At 39.3% G+C, this 17298-nt stretch overlaps 1 protein-coding gene across 2 annotated transcripts in view; it reads right to left on the bottom strand.

Annotated features, from left to right (window-relative positions):
- Positions 1-17298, bottom strand: part of ERC2 (ELKS/RAB6-interacting/CAST family member 2) — a 936802-nt gene that overhangs the window by 223198 nt on the left and 696306 nt on the right. The window lies entirely within an intron of this gene.

Raw genomic sequence — 17298 nt, 5'->3', positions numbered from 1 at the left:
TCCTTGATTCTTTCCCTTTCTTCTCTTCCCAGAGACACCCCATCAAAACTTCAGTAGGTTTTACTCCAAAATACATTCCTTATCTAAACATTTTTAAAAGATTTTATTTATTTATTTATTTTTGAGAGAGAGAGCATGAGCAGGAGGAAGAACAGAGGGGGAAGCAGACTCCCCAATGAGCAGGGAGCCCAAAGCAGGACTCGATCCCAGGACCCTGGGTTCATGACCTGAGCTGAAGGCAGATGCTTAACCGACTGCGTCATCCAAGCACCCGAAAAGACATTCCTTATCTAAACTGATCTACTGCTACCAAACTTCTCCCAACTATCAGCATCTACCCCTGCAACCCACTGGTCTCCCTAGAACAAAACCCAAAGTAATCTTTAAAAACCTTATCAATTTTGGGGCTCCTGGGTGGCTCAGTCAGTTGGGCTGTTGACTCTTAATTTCAGCTCAGGTCATGATTTCAGGGTCATGAGATTGAGCCCCAGGTAGGGCTCCATGCTGGGTGTGGAGCCTGCCTGAGATCCTCTCCCTCTGCCCCTCTTCACCCTCTAAAAAATATATTATGATGCTTTGACCCCTTAATCTCTGATTATTGCTTAGAGTTGCCTCCTCCCATTTTACAGTTCAATTTTCTGGCAACATCTGTCGCAAATTTCAACATGGAATTTGGGGGGACTGTTTCTAACTAGAAAATGGCTCTCCTGGTGTCTTCGTTTAGTCTTTCTTCACACTAAGGAAGTCTTGTCTCAATCTGTGTCACTTCTGCCACATCCTAGATACCTTACAAGACCTCACAGCCCTGGGAAAGCCTCTGTATTGGATATTTTCTTTGCATACAAGTCCCAGGACTAAAACCTGATTATGATCCTGTTTTGTCTTTCTTAATTCCCAGACCAGGCCCCCTCCAGACCAGGCCCCCTCCAGATGTTTGAACAAGATGGTCATTATTTGGATCTCAGATTTTCCCCCTTCTCTGGGCCCTGCTAATGGCAGGCAGTAGGAGCTTCTGTTGGGGACTCACTCAGACATATGAGCAGCAGAAATGTCAGGGAATATGTCCACTTTCCAGAAGAAAACCAGTGCAGGCTGGACTATCAACAGCAGCATTCAAATCCAGCTTCACACAGCCTGTCTCCCTCTGGATAACATCTTGAGACAACAGACATACTTACCATTCACAGCTCATGCATATTTGTACATAAAGCCAAGCTGAAGAGGCTGCACAGCCTTCAAATCAGGGAGAGCCCATTCACTACCTACTCCAACTTAACTACCACACACCTAAGGTCACTCTGCCCCAAATTGAAATGTCCATGTGAAGCTTTTTTAATGGAAACAACCTAAGAAATCATTAGTAGGAAAATTGGGGATTGATCAGAGATTACGCTGTATCTCCACATTTCACTCTTTCTTTTAAAAAGATTTTTATTTATTTGAGAGGGAGAGCAAGTGTGCATGTGCCAGCAAGAGTGCCAGCCAGACTCCCCACTGACTGTGGAGTTCAGCGTGGGGTGTGGGGCTTGATTCCAATGCCAGGACTCTGAGATCATGACCTGAGCTGAAGTCAGACACTTAACCGACTGAGCCACCCAGGTGCCCCTCCATATTTCACTCTTTACAGCTATATGCAGCGTTTAAAATGCTGATGAAAAAAGATCTGTGAAAACATTTATTTGTTGAGAGACAATTCTCCATGTGTCTCATATTTCTGCACATTTTACAAGCAAAGGCACTATCTTCTTTTCTCACAACCTTTCCAGAATGTTTGTATAGTGAATAGCCTTGGAAGAAAGAGTTTCTCCCTTAGGATCAAAGGGTAGACATGCTTACTACCCTCATATAATAGCATCTCCGTCCAGAGCAAAGGGCAGTCATATTACTGCCATTATAAAAGATTCAGGTTCTGTAAGCTCAGGATTCTTCCCTTGTAATTCAACGCACAGTAGGTACAGCTATTCATCTCACCCCTCTGCCTTGCCTCCATGGGACGTGAGGAAAGGAGAACTGACATAGATATGCTGACACTGTTCTCTGCACCTTGAGCAATGAAGTCCTTTGTTTCTGACCTCAAAGTCTCTGGTCATCTACCTGCATCCATGAAACTGAGGCAGGCTAACCTGTTAGCATGTCACTAAGGAAAAATCTCAGAATCCTCAACAGTTCTTGATGTGCATGTGTATACACAATAAGATCCCCCAAACATAAAACTATATTCATAGAAAAAATCGGAAGGAAAGACACCAAACGCTAATAGTCATTATCTCATGGTGGTGAAATGGATAGGCTGGTTTTTGCTTTTTTTTTCTGCCTCTACCTTCCTGCATTCTTCTTCTTTCTCACAAAATATCATGAGCGTAAACATTAAAAAATTGTAAATGAAACTTCTCAGTCATCAAATAAACTGCAGGTGCATGCTTCAAATGCTTGGCATATGTGACATTTGTTCATTTTCTCATCAAGGTATTTATTATGTTCTCTCTGTGCCTCTCACTCTATACGCAGGTAAGTGCACATACACGTACTTTCGCATACACATGTCTGGTACAATCTACCATCATCTCCCGTGTGGACAGTTCTAATCATTGCCTAAGTAGGTTCCCTGTGTCCACTTTTATGTGTTATATCCTATGGTCCTTTTCAACCCATTTTCCTCTTTCAGGTAAAAATTCAGAATTACACAGCTTCAATAACTGTTAAAAGTCATTATCAACATAAAGAAAGACCCTTTTAAACTCCTTTTGCCCTGTAATTCTATAATTTAAGCTTTTCATGACTTAACACTTATTTATCCTCTTGTAATATCACTAAAAGTCCCAACAAATTATTTTCTAATTCTGTTGATCAGAAAACTGCTGATCATAAAACACGTATCAATTCCTAATTCTTTACAGATGTTTTACTAAATATAGTCCCAAATCCTATTATTATTAATTATTATACCTCAAACTACATTTAAAATCATTTTTTAAAAAGTACATTTAAAACCACTACTCATCTACATTAAATTGATGCAAAATAACTCATTTTGTTCCTTGTAACATTTTCCTTATTTTTTTTTTTACTTTGTTTTGTTTGCTTCTGGCTAACAAATATGTTTTATAAATGCTGGTATTATACAATCATAGAACTCTGAACAAAATTAATGTAACAAGGATTTTATATATATAATATATAAATATATATACTCTCCTTTAAATATTGACCATAAACTAATGATAATTTCTTTTAAAATAACTTGATTGAAATCTACATTCAATAATTCTAGTCTATTTAAGTCAAACAGTAATTGGCAGAAAATTAAAGTGTATAAACCTAGAAAAATATGAACATTTCACACTCTAGGATATCTGGAAAGATGTTCTGAATAAGTTAAGGCTATATCTGGCCACTTCTTACTTGTACAGGGACAACTGGCAAAGAAAACTCTAAATTCTAGGCTGATAGAATCATTGCATTTGTGTTTTTTTTTTTTTAAGCAATAAGCTTTATAAAATGAATTTAAATAATCCTTTATCAAGCTGATACATTTCAATTAATAATTTAAATCACTGTAAGCTAATTCTGCAAAGTTATAGGTTTTCATTATCCCTGCTTTAGAGTCAGGGGCTTTTGAGGGTGAGGGATACTGAACATACATTTTTTAAAGATTAATTTCATTTGCCTGCCCTATATCAGATTCTACACTTTTTGCAATTCCCATAAGGCAATTTGCTAATACATCTACTTAAAGCCAAATGACAAATACTTTACTGAAAATACACAGAGGCCCGTTTTGAGAAAATGGCAAACATTGTAATAAATTAGGAAGCTTAAATGTTACCACTTTTTTTTTTCCAATAGGGAAAGTCTGGGAAAACGGAAATATTTGCATTTCTAATGCCCTTTTACATCTACATGTTTTAAAAACATGCTTAAACATAAAGTTTGTACCTGTGAAAAGACATTTGGATATAAATTGGAAACACAAAGAAAAATCCTCATTATTTTCCCCATCAGGTGAATCATCTAGATTCAAGGCCAGATTTACATTGCTTCAGAAATTGTTATGGTCCCATCAACCTGAAGAAAGTTTCTATAAGTCTGAAATCACCTTCAGCAGTTAATCTGTCCTTTCTGTTCACAGACAACACGAAAAGAACATATTTTCTCATCTTTAGATAGTTAGTGGGGTTAAGTATATGCCAAAGGCTTGCAAAATTATCTTTAGAACACTGCAGTGCTTTAGTATACAATTACTAAGGTGATCTGTCTATGCCCCAAAATGTAGCTTAAAATATGAAAAGGAAGCCCAAATAAGCTAGAAAGGAAGATAAGATAATGCAAAGAGAAATAAATCTATAAGAGTCTGCTGAATGCCAAGCTAAGAAAGTGGACCATAGACAGCATTTTATCAAAGTGCAGCCTAAACAAACGTCAAGGGGAATAATTTCTTTAACAAATATGGGCAACAATGAAGTAAAAAGAGGGGGGACTTCTGTGCCCTCACACACATTTAGTCAGGGTTAACAATGGATAAAAATATGTGCAAGAACACATTTAATAGCCCTTTGCTGTCATTCAGTTTGCAGGAGGTAGTCAAGATACAGCTAATAAAACACCAAAAAAAATGGTTTGAGCCACCCTGAAAAGAAAAACCTCAATGGAATAAAACAAAAGAAGACTGAAGGGCGTCTCCCACCAAGATAAATGCCTTCTTTTGAGTGTTGCCTGTGGCTAACCTTCACAAAGGGAGCTCCAGAATCCTCTGATGGTAATACATCACTACATCACTTATCACAGTCAATTTAAAAGGGAGCTTTATAAACATTTCTATTTCACTCCCTGTTGCTGTCGCTCTATTAATGATGACTTAAGCTCTGAGAGAGGGTCCAAAATTAATTTTAGGAATTGTAAATGAGGCAGACCAATTAGGAACTGTTATAAATTGGGTTGGGGCGGGGGAGGGGAGTAGTAACACATTTTTTTTCTTGCAGGTTCTTGTTTTAGTGAGCTGACCCATCTTTAGGAACACATTCAATTACAAAAGCAGATGCTTAAAAAGCATTAAGAAATGTTTGGATAATGACATGCAAGGGAGAACCTACATTATGTATGGTGCTCAGCCCGCAGTCATGTTCTAATCATACTGTGGGAAAAAAAATTCCGCTCAATCAACTTTTCCCAGTTAATTACTGTTTTCTTTCCCTCATGACCCTGAATCTTCAACCGTAAGTTCAGTAGGAGGTGACTTAAGACAGACGGTGACGAAAGATCCTGTTCAAAACAGCCTCTCTCTCACCCCTGGGGTGAGGATGGGTGGAGGTTTGCTGTGATCAGCCCTGGAGATAGATGCTCATTTGCCTCAATTTTAAAAGCAGGATTTTTAAAAAGCATCTTGAGAAACGAAAGTCTTCTGATATCAATTAATATCAACACTACCCACCAGCAGAATGATGTATTGTATATGCAGAAGGGCCCACGCAGAAAGCAAAGCCGCTCACATAAGGTGGGGCCCACAGGGTGAGATATATTTGAACAACCACAAGTTCCAGCAAGGACAAAGAACAGACCAGATTTGTAAAGGCCACGCTTTGGCAGCCCAGACTCCTTAATGCGGTTTGCTCTCTGTCGCCCACCTAAAACTGACCTCAAGAAATAGTTTACTCCAATTACGGAGAATTTTGTCTTTGAAACCTAATAGCACACGACTGGAATTTCCTAACACAGGGGCCACGAAGTCCTGTGGAAGCTCTTTGCTCCATGCACCAGCTTTTACCCCACTACTTATTCAGGGCATGACCTAAGTAGGCAGCTGAGCCACCCTTGGGTTCCGCCAAGTGCGGCTAGGCCAGGAAGCTCTGTAGAGGCAACACTGTGCGCTTTCAGGACACTGAGATGGCAAATGCAGGCACCTCTTGTCATCCTGCTACAAAGGGTGTTTGGGAGTCTGAGGCCAACTGACTTTCCCATATGGAAGAGGCCAGAGGATGAGTGCCAGGAAGAGCTACTGTCCCCATCCTAAATTGTTCTCGCCATTCTCCTTCCTTGGGAGACCTGATAAAAGGCAATGAGGGATGCGAGGAGCAAGGAGCCCTTCTCTAAGTCCTGGTAGAAGACATGTGTGTGGTATTACTGATTACTGGGTGCCCGCCCACACACACACACACACACACACACACACACACACACACACACACAGAGATAAGAAATTACTTCTTTCGATTTTTAGCCTATTATGATTTCTTTAAACTTATCTAATAAAATATCACTCATGTCCTCAAGACTTGATTAAGGTACTTGATTAGGATACTAATTTAGTGCCTGAGCTTTGGAACTGAATATACCCGGGTTTGAATTTCAGTAATATCTATTGTTCTATTGTTTGTTTCCCTGGCAAGTTACTTAATGACTCTGAAACCTAAATTTCCTCATAATTGAACTAAGAAGGATGACAATCACTATCTCTAAAATCTTTGTGAGAGTTAAATGTGATAACGCATGTCGAGATTCTGTGCGGTGCCTGATACAACCACACAAATGTTAGCAATTACTTATTATTACATAACACAGATACCACCAAATGTAAAGATTCAAGTTTTGCCTTCTTTCTACCGGGCTCTCCTTTACAGTAAACATTCTAAAAATGCCAGTGGGTCACTTACTTTCAAGGCCGACTCTCTGAAATTGGTTTCTGTTTAATTGCACATTTGACTTTCATGAGATGATGTCTGTTTCGCAAACAAATTTAAAGGAGAAAACAGAGCTTGAGTATGCACACAGTGTGCTCATCATAGAAGAGTTGCATCCCAGGCCAGGCAGGTCTGATTTAGTCAATAACTGTTCAATATCATTCCGTCCAAACTGATAGGAAAGGCCCCACAAAAGTGCGCAAGATGTGATTTCATGCCACATGAGAAATGGAAACGTGTTTTAAAAGGTGACCTTTTAAAAGTCAAGGTCAAGTGCAAAATCTAACCAAAGTCAAACAACTTCAAAACAAAAAAACTTCTATTAAAAAAAAAAAATCTTTAAAAAATGGTAAATTTGGAAGGGAGGGAGGGCAAGTAAAACGAAGGGCCTCTGACACTTCACCAGGCACACCAGGCACACACTAGCACACGAGGCATTAGTGTAGAATTGCTCACTATAGTTCTCATTTGTTCCCATTATCCTAGTTCAGTGATGAGAAAGCTTCTCTGTTGACCACTTAACTCTGCCAATGTAGCTTTCTATGTGCAATACACCCAACAAGACTCCCTGGAAGGGTTACTGATGATTGATAGTAGGAAAACCGAATACATCTGGACTTCACTATGGGCCAGAGCTTTGCTAAACCTGTTGTCCATGGATGATCAGTTACTGTCCAGACACTTGCCTTATCACATTAACTTTTTGGTTGGAAATGAATAACTGCCAGAAAATAGGTCACTAACTCCAAGGTTTAGCACTCAGGGTATCTGATCAATTATTTTTTTTTTCTTATCGGTGAGATATATCAAAGTATATACATGCATATATGTATATATATATTTCCCAAAAGACAATATATTTTAATTTTCCCTCTACTGTATATTTAATGCAACTAATATCTGTTAGTTAGCAAGTCTTTGCACAGAGCAGCAAATTGCCCTCCTGTATCTTGAACTAAATATTTCCCCTCTTAATTTGAAATTTTTGTCTTAAATCAAACCTCCCTTTATTTATGTTTACGTGGAACAGAATATTCCCATAGGCTAAATTATAATGAAAAACAAAACAGACTGTCATGTCATTGCTGTAAGAGGAATATGAGCAGAAGGGGGCACATTCCAGACTTTTGCTAATGCAACATTTGAAGAAAATTGAATTAAGATTCTGTAAAGCAGATCTTGTAGAGAGAAATACAAAAAATTAAATTTGGTGGAAGCAGCTCTTTTGTGACAGTTCCTATCCAGGAGAAAGGAAAAAGGCAGTGGTGTCTCTGTACTGGGGGAAGGAAACAGTGGTGTATCTGTGTATGCCAAGCAAATAGCAGGTTTCCAGAAGGAGCAGGAAGGCATCCTATCTGATAGGGAGGAAGGCTAACCAGATTCCCCTCAGCCTGAAGATGTTCTCCCTCGCGGTGCCTGCCACACACAGAATTGACCGGCAACTCAGGATAACCTGTAGGAGTCTTCCTTTGGGAAGCTGATGGCTTTTAAAGCACCCTCAAAGACATAATTCCTCAAGTAAATCTCTCTGAGAAGTCTGGCTTTTAGGTCTGCCATCTCGTGGCCATTGCAATAAATACTGCCCTTTTCCAGTTTTTCCCAAAGTAATTACATCTCTATCATCTATATTCTAAAAAGGTACCACAAATGGTGCTTATTTAAAAAATGAATGTTAGCCACAGAAGAGCTCCACAATGTGTAAGGAGCTAGGGCATCTCACATTCGAATACCTTTTCTGCTCATATTTTTCATTTCTTGATGGAAGTTTAGATTCAAATGATCACTTATCAAATTATCAAATAAACATTCAATATAGGATTGGGCCTGCTGAGAGGTGGGTTAAGAGGTGATAGGCATGTTTTAGTTGCCTTTTTTTAAAAAGGGAAAACTCAATGGACACATAGTTGCATCCAAATGAATGGAAGTGTCAGCATTTCTGTACTTGCCATACATGAATTTGCTAGAACATACGGAATAAAGTAGACTGACTGTAAATCCAAAGGGGCTTCATACCTAAAAACTAGGATGACATATTTTTCTGAACACACTTCAACAATGTGAGGGAAAAAAGTGAGACCAAATTTATAGCAGTTATGTGTTGGGAAGAAATTGCTAAAATGCTGCCATAAAAACACATTAGAATCTGTATAATGCACACTCACTAGCCACTTGTTGCATGTGCCAACGGGAGAGAAAGCAAATGCGTGTGGCCACTTCTCAGCAAGGTTTCACCAATGTATCATAAGCTGTAAACTAAAAAGAGATGCAAGAGCATATTCTATGACCATAAATTAATTTCAGACCCCAAACTACAGAAGTATAAAACTATGCATACACATACACACATCTAAAGTACTGCATTGCAAAGCAACTGATTTAAAAGACACATATACAATGAAGAGTTACAAAAATCCGCTAGTGAATCCAGAAATAATGAGTTATATCTGTTAGTTACCTGAAATTTCTGGATTCATGAATATAATATATGGGACACTACTAGAATGCTCCTTCTCAGAGGTTGAGGGAATGTGAAACCAGACAGCGGATGCAGAATGAACGAGTCTGGTAAACTACCTGAAAGCACTCCACATCTGGAAAGAATCGTGGGGGAACCAGCCCAAGACACAATGGTATAGAAAGCAGTCTCAGATTTACAGTATGGGTGGCCTTGTGGCTCATGGAAGTGAAATTTCCACTCCGGGAGGAGCGATCACTAAGAAGCAAGAATATTTCTGATGTGAAATTAGGAAGTCCACTCCAAAGCAACTGGAGGGAACGTGTTCCTCTAGGGTGGCTGTTTACTGACCACACAGGGAAGAATAAACTAACCAGATGATCAGAGCCCAGTCCTTCAATTCCTTGAACATATATTAACCGAGTACCCACTGCGTGCCAGGTACCAGGGAGGAAAGGACAAAGAAGACAGGCACCACTCCTGCTACCATATGGCAAACCCCAGAGACTCTCCATGCGCATAGTCATGATGGCTGACCCCGCAACAATGCCACAAAACACAAAGAAATACCATTGTATTTCTCTCAGTAACGAATACCAGATCATTAGCAATACCAGGCAAAGAAGATATCCATGAATCCTGTGTACCAACCCAAAGGCTGGGCATAAGAATTCACATGGCATGTTCACCCACGGGCATCTCATACGGGAATAGTTGATTCGAAAGCTCGCTCCCAACCTGTCCTCTTCATTCCGAATGTCCAATGTGATGCAGTTACAATCCAGAAGCTCAAACATGAACAAATAAACAGAAACCTGAAACCTCATATTAAGAGCTATTAGGCTGAATGATATGAAGTGTACTTTTTTGGTGTCAGAAACAATCAAATATCAGTGATCTCATGCAGTTCAACCTAGCAATTTTCTTCCATAAAAGAGCAGCTTTACTGGTTTCTTCATCTGCTTGTTTATAATACACAGATAATTGTAATTCTTTATCACTTTCTAACCTCAAAGACTTAAGAGATTGAAGCAATTCCCTCTCCACAATATCCGACTACTAATCCTACACGCACCCAAGACTACCTACTAGAGACAACCCAGTCCATAGGAGAGAGCCTGCTACACAAATCAGAGTGGGAAGAAGGGGACTAGAAGCCCCAAAAGATGACAGATCCCAGTCCCTTATTGGGTACCCTCAGATCTGGAAAACCACTTAGTGAGAAACTTCCTGGTGATCAAATCCCAACCTGACACTGATTACCACTGCCTGAGATACTGACCTGTTGACTGATTGCTTTGAGATCAGATCATCTATCTCCCGGGACAGCCTTGAGGCTGTCCTGCACCACTGAGCAGAAGTGGAGCACCTTCCTTTAGATTTGAACTTCAAGTCACAGGACATAAGGCAGGAGTCAGAGAAGAATGTGGCTGCAGAATGCTTAAGGGGTTTTCTAAATTCCCATTAGTGAGAGGACCAAGAAAAAAGTATCCTTGAGGAGGTGACACAATCATGGGTGGTGGCATAAAAGAACCATCTAATGTCAATCTGTGTCTTAATCTCTACACATATCTGAAGAGAATTTACTATGGACAAACACTGTGCTAGACGCTATGCGGGAGCAATAAGGCATAGGGCTTGCAAACTCTTCTGGTAAAGAAAACAAATGCATACGAAACATTAAATCAAAAAACAAAAGACAATAGTCGATTAATGCCTCCATTGTTAGGATGGAGGATTAGCAATTATTAACAGTTATTACTTTGTTTGCTATATGTATACGTGAGGCATGGGTAAAGCACATAGTTTCATCTAGTCCTCTCAAATTATCCTCCAAGGACAAAGTTTTCTTATTCCTATCATGAAGTTCAATAAACTGAGTCTGTGAAATTTAAGAAATTACCCAAAATCACATTGCTTTTCAGTGGTGAAACTGGAATGTGAATCCAAGTCTGTGTGACTTGGTCATTTCACTAAAATGCTTGGCTGTAGGAAGGAAGGAACATCCCTTTGGTCTGGGATGATGCGGGTAGGTTTTCACAGACTGCAGAGGTAGTGGTGGGGTGTGAACGAAGGCTGTATTGGAGGGCTCTAGAAGGAAAAGAGAGGCTTTCAGATGGGGATAAACTTCCGAGGAAAAGCTAAGAGGATTCAGTCATTTGAAATTATATCTGTCTTGTGTATTTACTCCTATTTCCAGCTATATAAATTCCAGGGATGTTAGAGTACTACCAGAGAAAAACTCTGGTCAGATTAAGTGATCCCTAAGTGCCAAATCAAAGACTGGCACTTGGTTGTGCTGCAGTTCTCCCATGTGCACGCACACACTCATCTACACATGCACATACAAGGGCACACACTCTCATTCAGGCACGCAGGCACACAGGTGAGGACATGGGCAAATACTGTAGGAATAAGATTGCCAACACCCTTTCCAGGTAATGGCAGCCTTTTATTTTGAAATTAGGTAATGTCTTTGCTCATTTGTGGTGTTAAAATGCCCTTTTATCAAATGATGATGATGGAGTTAACATTTAAATAGCATCATTTAACTTAATAGTTTAATAAGCTTTATGTTGTTTTCAAAAATATTTTTTCACATTATTGGTCCGTGACACTCAAAATCTAGAAAGCATTCATTTGATTGCTGAATATTATTATAATTAGGGTGTGTTTGAGGAACATCTGGCCATTCCCTTTTACTCTGCATAGATGGGGGCTTCTCATTCCTTTTTGAAAAGTGCTTGACCTTTTGCTAAATATCGCCTAGATTTCTAAGCAGGTTTGCCTTAGAAACGTCATGTTGAACCCCAGTTGTTCTTACTAAGTGTCACTTACTAAGTGTCCATTCCTTTGATACCTGTTTTAGATATTGCATCCTTAGGATATAGGTGAGGAGTGATCTTTTATTTCACAAATAGTCCCCGCTACGCATGGTGTCCAAGTCCTTCTCAGCACCCTCAGTTACCAGAGGAGGAGAGAAAAGCTGGGTTGGTCAACATTAAGCCTTAGGAAAACCACATCTAAAGGTGGCCAGAAGTCCAGGAGGAAATATGAAAATATGACATACTCTGCCTCTACTTGGCGTTGAAGTTTTTCATGCAATATGTATATGTATGGCTACAAATGTGGGAATAATCAATGTCTGGAAAGACAGCAACATGGTAGTTACTCCTCCAACTATTGGCTAAAGGGAATACAGAGAAGGCTTGCTCCCCAGGGGCACTAAGATTGAATTGGGACCTACAGATGAAAATCACAGGTAGATCAGGCTGATGCCAATCCAAAAACAGAAAGAACTCCGGCTAAGTCACAGCTTCAAACAACCAGCACAAGCTGCCTCTTTCCCATCTCTGAAGGTATCAGTGCAGACAACAGAGGCCCATGTCAGGCAATTCCCAGAGCAAGAATTCTATCAAAATATGAGTTTGGTTAGGTTTCTTTGGATTGCCAGCTACAAAAACGGACTGCAGCTAACTTAGCAAAGAGAGGGAGTATTGGAGGCATATACTTGGATAGGTCAAGGGAAAAAAAGAGCTAACATATGAGTCTTAGGAAAGTCAGTGAGAAAGATGCTCCAGTACCCTGGTAGCAGGAAATTCTAAATCCATCTTGGGAAGGCATACTATTTATATAATAACTCTGCTAAAACCTTCAGACTTGATGGAAAAAGGATATTTGAACTTCCTAGAAAGAAAACTAGCCCAATCCAGGTCAATCAGCTATAGCGGGGTCCCTAAATAATGGTTTCACATCAAAGGAAAGCTAGGATTTGAGGGCCATTCTCATTGGCGATTGCTCTAATAATCTCACAGGCTGAAGGGTCTCTTTGTGCGGTGTGCTGGAACTGGCTGCTACCACTGGCTAGTGAGAGTCAGTTACCTGCGTCTCTTTCCAATTCCATGGTCAGTCAGTACCTCGGCCATGGTAGGAGTATTTACACTATGGAAATTGGCAAACACTACCCATCAGGGCTCTCCCCACCCCACCCCACCCCCGTTGACCTGTTTTACCAGCACACCACTGGCCTATTTCAAGATTATTGAACTCTCTTGCCAAGACTGTTATCCACCCCAGAGGACATGCCACAGATCCCACAATAGGGAATATTTAGCTAACACTCCCCAGCACTTTTTCTGTGCCAAACACTATACTATCCTACAGCACGATAGCACTATAACACTATATGGTACACTACATAATTCTAACTCTTCTCTAGGTATTAAGTCATTCAATCTGCACAGCCATCTAATGAGGCAGGTGCTATTATTTCCCCATTTACAGATAAAGAAGTAGAGTCAGAGGGGTGAATTAACTTGCTGGAGTTCACGTGGCTACTCAATGGCAAAGTGGAGATTTGAACCCATGAAGTCTATGATTTAGTAAGTCTCAAAATAAAATAAACAACGTGTAACTGTTGTTCTTAGTAATGATGCCACTGACACAGAAGAAACTGACAACCCAAACACTCTGAACCCAGTGAGGACTTGGTTGAATTCCAACAAAAGGATCTCCCTTTAGTCACAAAGCTGCTGTCAGTGAGAGCAACCCAGGACAGCTCACAACTAGTGCTTGGATGTTCGTTCCTTTCATTTTCTGGAATGCCTGTGGACTGAAGCCAAATCTAAACCTGCTACAAATCCTCAGAGAAGAGAGTTATTCACAGAGTATAGTGTCAGAATTCCCCAAGTGAGTGGCAATAGCGTTTCAGGACTCAGTGGGCAGTGAATTGGCCATGATGCAAGTCCAGTGAGAAAGGGGAGATAAGTCTGAACCTTCAGCCCACCTCCCCCACTGGTACTAATGGGAAAATAGAAAGGAGGAGACTTATAGAAAGATAGCCACCTGATTTTAGATGTGTGCCTTGGACAAGTCACTTGATACTATACATCTTAAATGAAAATACTGTTACCTACTCCCAAGGTCACTGAGAGGTTCAAATCAGATGACCCACAGGAAAGCATCTCGTCAACTGCAAAATCTCATGAAGTTGGCAAGCATTACTATGGGCAGTATCCCTAAGCACACAGCTGTGGTCCCTAAAGCCCAAACAGCCATGGTGCAACTTGATTCATCCCAAACAATATCTGTGATGGACCCACCATGAGCTGGGCACTGCTTCCATCAGTTGAGCCAAACTTGTTTAGCCCGAGTAAAATCATCAGTCCAAACGGCTGGCGGGGGAGGGGGGGTTCACCTGGGACAAAGATATAAGCCCAGGGGAAAATTACTATGTGGAGGAAATACAGCTTTCCTTTTCCAATGATTCCTTGAAAGACGTGACCATAATCCACTGGCAGGAAAGACAATGGCTCTTTCTAAATAAAATTTAAAAATTATCCATTTTTTTAAATCCACTGGCCATTCAATGAATATTTGTTGAATGAATGAATGAGATTCCATGGATCTGGATTCAAATCCTAGTTCAGCACCACTAGGATCTGTGTGATTTGGGGGAAACTAATTCTGTGAATCTCCGGTTTCTTTATCCATAAGATGAAAATAATAATACTCACTCTTGTAGGGTATTATATGAGATAAAAAAGGTAAACCATTTAGCACATTTAGTCAAGTATAAGCAATTTTTACTATTATAAATGCAAGCTGTAGTTATCATTAGTTTAATTTATTCACTATTATTATCAGCTACAAGATAAATATGTTCAAATCTCCAATTGTCAAGGGAGTAATATGAGTATTCCCAGCTGCTAGACCAGAAGAGAAAACTATTTTTAAAAAAGGAATGTTGAGCAACGATATTCTCAGTTTTCTTTGTTTGTATCTAGAGATTTAGTACGTTCCTAGTGTTTACCATGGTATCACAATTCCACTTGCACACACTTGAGCAAATGTAATTTGGAGAGTAGAAAAAATTATCTGGTAAGTGCAAAAAGAAAAACTGAACTCTAAAATTGACAGTGTATCCAAGACAACGTTTCCACTCTGGATTCTGCCTTCCTTTTTTAAATCACTTAGCAGAACTCTTGAATATCTAAACTCAGTATTTCAATGGATCTTCAGAGCCAAAAAGCTTTCTGCAAAGGATTAAAGAAGTAGCAAAGTGTCATTAAGAATATAAATTTAATTCGCTTGAAGGGGAAAAAAAACACGTGTGGCTGTGACAGTTGCTCATTCTTACACAGAGAATTTTAAAACCCCACAAAATTATAAGGCAAAAAATATCAACGAACTGCTATAGTCAAATAAACGAAAGTCCCATCAATTTATTTGTAGTTTCTCTTTGAACTGCAAATAGACACAGGTGCTAAATGTCTTTCTTTGTTCTGTTAAAGAAGTCTGAAATTCTTAGGCTTTTCTATCCTAAACAACTCAACATGAGCCATGACAATTCTTTGCTCAAATTGAATTAATTTAGCTTCTAGCTTAAAAAATATAAGGTACCTTATACAAGTTGTATAATATAGCAAATTAACTGCATTGTATTCCTAACTGATAACTGCCTTCTTTAAGTCTTTTCTTGGCTTAAAAGGGGGAGGGTTGAGGAGACACAGCAACTGTCCTGGTTTGAAGACCAAAAAAAAAAAAAAAAAAAAAAAAATCTGTCTCCATTTTAAGACTTTTAAAAACTAATTACAAACAAAATGCTTGCAGTTCTAATGATTGGCTATTAATCTTTTTTTTTTCCAACTTAACCATTTCCTCAAAGATCCATCTGCACTTCATTTATTTATTTCCACATAAAGACAGCTTATAATTCGCTTATCCCAAATTTGAAATACTGGTTTGTCTGTAAATATGGAAGCCTAGAAGAAGCCCCGGTAATTGGTGCTTTTAGCTGCCCACTTAATCTTGCTTAAATTACCAGCATTCACAATGAGGAATGACCGAGAGGCACAGGTTGAGTAACCATCAGGATGGCAAATGCAGGGTATGAGGTTAATAAAGATTATTGTCAGGAATCTGAACATTATTCCATATCACAGTAACCAATGACTCACAAATTAAGAGCACTTGCTAACTAGAAGCAAGGTGACGGCCAAGTGGGGTAGTTAAGGCATTATTGCTTCTGTAAACACTAAACTCAAGTATAAAGTAGACATGTAATCTTCAACTCCCCGAACACCCCAATTTGGCCACTAAAGATGCTGTTTTACATTTCCAAACATTTTCCCCTGTCACTACTTTTTATACTTCAGTTCTCAGGTTGTAAGTATTTGTTACTTGCAAAGCAGCCCCCTTTGAACACTGAATCATGGGAGGCATTTGTAACTAACTGCCAATGCTGCCTGCCAAACAAAAACTCCCTGCTGGTGACATGACCACCTAGTGACCTCTAAAAATGTTGTAACAATGTGAAAAATAGCTCCCTCTTGTAGGAAACAGCAATTTTTTAAATTAAACGTACATTGAACGTTCGCTTATATACAGATAAATGGTGTTCAGAGTCACCTTCTCTGTTTCCAATTTCAATCTTTTGAAACCCAGCCCAAACCTAAATAAATAAACGTTGATACTAAGAAGAAACTAAGAGCTCAAGAGCCTTGTGATTTTGCAAACAGCTTTTTTCCATTTTCGAAAATCTAAACTCTGGGCCAGACACAGAACAGGTAATGAAAAGGAACAGGCTTGGCAGTCCCTCTGTGGTTCTAAGCTGAAAAATACGTCAGGCAGAAATAAGTGGCTATAATTTGGCAGGCTTAATGTCTTTAAAAGTTTGCAGCTTGCTAGAGAAAAAAAAATTTTTTTAAACAGTTATAACATTTACAAATTGAAACACAATCACTAAGCTAAAAAGCCACCTTGACATAATTTCATTATCCTCAGACTTTTAAGCATATTTTTATCATCTTCGAGTATTTTTGCACCTACATATAATAGGAGGTGCATACATAATAGTAGGCATACGTAATAGCATGCTACATCATAGTAGGCACTGATAATTATTAAAACTGGGGGGGGCACCAGGAGGCTTTTTGATGCTAACATGATCTTAGGTAACTGTAATATAGTGAATCTGCTTTATGCCATTTGACATCAAAATATTCAAAGCTAGTCTCACTTTAAAAGGTGCAATGAAGCTTCCCCTACATGCCCAATGGGACACAAGAAATGGGAAATTGGACTTGACAGTAAGTATTTTTGATGCCGTGAATCACTGTTTTTCCGGTTAGCTTATCTTTCTAAAATTTCAAAATTAAAAGTCTCAGA

The sequence above is a fragment of the Eumetopias jubatus genome, unplaced genomic scaffold (genome assembly GCF_037043125.1).
Source record: "Eumetopias jubatus isolate StellerSeaLion01/CBP00866 unplaced genomic scaffold, mEumJub1_p1.0 scaffold_1, whole genome shotgun sequence".
In the NCBI taxonomy this organism is placed as follows: domain Eukaryota; kingdom Metazoa; phylum Chordata; class Mammalia; order Carnivora; family Otariidae; genus Eumetopias; species Eumetopias jubatus.
This window is presented reverse-complemented; position numbering and strand designations above follow the sequence as displayed.